Source organism: Dermacentor andersoni, chromosome 4, assembly GCF_023375885.2.
Source record: "Dermacentor andersoni chromosome 4, qqDerAnde1_hic_scaffold, whole genome shotgun sequence".
NCBI lineage: Eukaryota > Metazoa > Arthropoda > Arachnida > Ixodida > Ixodidae > Dermacentor > Dermacentor andersoni.
The window spans coordinates 188,802,583-188,806,367 of NC_092817.1; positions in this window are offsets into that span (position 1 = coordinate 188,802,583).

Here is a 3,785-nt window from a genome sequence, read left to right on the forward strand (position 1 = left end):
TGCTGCAGCACGTGACACCTGCAACCAGGCTGACATCTGCAGCTACAGTTAAAGCTTCCGAGTGTGTTTTACCGCGAACTACACCGCTTTCTTCGGTGCCGCTATCTGTTAGCAGCTGTGGCGCGCGTACGGGCGCTCTGCATGCGCAAGCCCTCTGGAATATCTGCGGGATTGTTTTAATGCGGGAACTCTGCCTGAAACGGCTGCGATTTTTGATTTCAGCAATGGTCACAAGTGTGTACTGGCCGCACTAATACCAGGCTAATATCCGACACAAAGCATTTTTATTTCGTTTCCCATTTATACCACCTCACAAGACAACACGCCGCTGCAGTTTCTGCTTCGCTCAGACGGCGATCTGTTATAGCCTTCATCTTCGTTAGAACTGTGACGGGTAACGCGAGACTTTTTGAATCGATGGATCGCATTCTTACCAGCTGTACAGTCACAATGGAATAACGTACTGCCCTTACATTCTGTTTCAAGCAGCGATGACGGCAAAACGGCGCCCTCTGGGCACGTAATATATTTTTTGAAAGCTACAAGGGCATCTCCGTCGAATTTTTTGCCATGTCAAGGTAATGAAATATTTAGGTTCGCGAGGTCCTCCTGTTAAGCGTCTGATAGTACAATTGTTCCGCAAATTCGAAAACAATTTTAAATGAGCAAGAAAGGGCAAACACGAAATTGAAATCTGACCAAGCAGCCGAGCGGACCTATTCGTGTGATGTCACGGGTGCCCCACAGCGAAAGGCGCGCAAGGCATGCCGGTCTCGCCCGCTGGCCGCGAAGAGCAGACGCTCTGCTGAATTATTACCGCGCCGGACGTTCAAGTGACAATGTCAGCTGCACCTACTCTTGGGATCTGTCAAATTCTGACAGTTAGGATACTGACGAATTCAATAGCCCCCAATCTCCGTTCGCATTCAACCCGCCACCACGACAGCCAGCGCCCATGCGCTACATATCATGCTGCAAGATGAAGACCAAAGGCAGTCCGAACCACTGATTTTATATGTGCTGCTTGCTTTTTTAGGTGTTTTACCTCTGCTCAGGGAAGCGCTTCGCATGCTCACTGTAAGATGTGGAGCATTTGCTTACATCGGCATGGGCAGCGACCACTCCTTGTTCGCTTGACATATGATGCTGACCACTCATCAGTGAAATCAATTAATGTCGGAATATATCGAAACTGGCAGATCTTGTACAGGGTGGTCCTTTGTGAAAGGGAACACGCGAGCGCGTGGCCTGTGCTCTGCAGAGGCTACCTAGAGCACCAGCAACAGGCAGCAAAAGGAAGCACGTCCGCTTGTAGTGTCGTCTGCTGCCGGTCAGAATAACCAGACACGGCTGATAGGCAAGCGGCTGCAGGACTGCCTCCTACGCCACTAGGATGCGCAACAGGTGGGGCCGGCATCGCAGCGTCTGCTGATAGCAAACGGCACTCGGTATGCTAGCACAGTGGAAACGTAGAAGAACGAACATATGCCCGCTAGCTAATAGGCACTCTCAGCGTATTTCAATGCGTACGCATTCTTTGGCGCCTACCACAGCAAGATCTGTCCGCCACGCGAAAGGGTTAGTGCCTTATACCTGCACAAAAATGCGTAATTTCCCAACTGAAGATTTTTAATCATTATAATAGTATAAATGTAGATGATTGGCAGCTTTATAAGCGATCAGAAACAATTGAAAAAACAAATATTGATTCGAGAGAATAACCATCGAGATACACAGGGTTCATGTGGAAGCCTGTAGTAGGCGTGAGCCAATTTAAAGTTTGGGGGTGGGACAACTTGAAATTCGTGAGTGGTCTAACTTGAAATTTGGGGGTAGGCCCATGCACAATTTGACAGCTCCAGTGGTTTCTGGGTTCTTTCTTGTTGTACGCAACTCTGGCTTCCCAATCCTTCCATAGCGTTAATAAGCCTCACCTGATTCGGCACGGTTTCGGAGAGAAGTGCACTCAGGTGAAACTTTAGCTTAGCTAAATAAACGTATTTTGTTAATTATTCAGGCTTAGCTATGTTTATAATGACATTAGGCTAATTAAGTAATCAGCCTTAGTCAAAGTTATGATGGAGACGTTTGTATCTTTAATGCATAATTCATAATGCTTAACTAAATCCAACTAATCTCAACGTACCATGGATTATTATTGATTACGCTTCGGTCATTTAATCTTAGTAGCTTTGGATTAGTCTAATAATTTAGCATAAAGTGACTTTAATTGGCCTCACTATTCCTCATTGCCCTCAATTATTCATCATTACCCTTAACTAATTGTATCATAAACAAACTTATTAGACTTTATTAACCTTAATTACACTAATACCTCTCAGTATTCACTATATATAGTCATAATCATAAATCTCAGTATTCATACATAGTCACAAGGCATTCATATATACCTCCATCGGACCTCATATATACCTATGCATGCAGTGCGTCGTGTCACGGTTTACATACAGGCAAACGGACGGTCGTAGGGAGTTCCGAGGGAAGTAGCCATATGCCCCTGTCATACGGGCAGCCCCGGACTCCGTTGAGCATGAAACTCCCTAACGGAGATTTACGGCAATGGAGTCGCAGCCGTGGTACACAGCACATTGCGAGCTTTCGACGGGTGCCGCATGGGACAGAAACGGCGCTGCTGCATTTACTTCCGCGTGCGACACACACAGGCGCCGTTAAAGTAATCTACATGTATTTTTTAACACAGTATGTAATGTAATAAAATAGCAGCGAGAAAGTGTGATGTATGTCGTCGCAAGACTTTTGTTTTCGAAGCATAGCGAAGTTGATGCTTGCCACACTGCGCTCTTGCGTTCGTGTGTGGGCCACGTTTATTTTTCTTATTTCTTTCTTATTTGTTGTTGTTGTTCCACGTTGTTCGACCGGTGCGCTTCGAACTGTAATTTTCTGCTGTGTAATCGTGCGTGTGTTCGCGGTAAGCTCAAATGCTTAATTAAAGTTAATTCTGGCAGGCGCTTGCCTATTGGCCAAGCCTGCTTATCCTGGCCGCCAGCAGATGACGCCAGAAGCAGACGTGCTTCCCCTTGCTGCCACTTGCTGGCGCTCTAAGCAACCTCCTCAGAGTGGGAATATAGTGAGCTTCTAAGTATAATAACGGCAGAAATACGGAAAGAGAAATAACATGTTCGTTGGAAAGGAAAACAGAAACCGAGTAGCTGGTGGAACAGGGAGATACGAGGAGCGATCGCCGAACGACAGAAAGGATCCCGAGAGCACAGGCAGCCAAAGAAGGCGCAGTGTCGCAGGATGAAGTAGCCAGTAAATGGGAAATATACCGGAAGAAAAAATCCTTGTTCCAAATACTGGTGCTAGCAAAGATAAAAGGTGAAAGTGAACGTTAGTTGTCAGAAATACGGGAGAAAAGGAAGGCCGCACCTAGAATATTTTCAAACCACGTGAAGTTATTAGGCAGGAAGTCAACTACTATACAACAGCATACACTAGACGAAGACGGAAACAGACTTCAAGGAGAAGCGGCAATAAATTACATCCGAAAAATAACAGACGAATCCTTCCAAGGCATTGACCAGATCGTATTTCAAGATAAAAAAAGAGCATGAAAGAGACCCAGGTGGAAAAGGAGCTGCTGCTGACAAATTTCAACTGGAACAAATGAAAGCTACAAGCATGGGCGGAGAATAATGGCATTTTGGGAGAACTTCAGAATGGCTTCAGAATAGGTAGGCGTTTGGATGATAACTTATTTCTTCTTACTCAGTGTATTGAAATATCGAGAGTAGAAAGCAGAT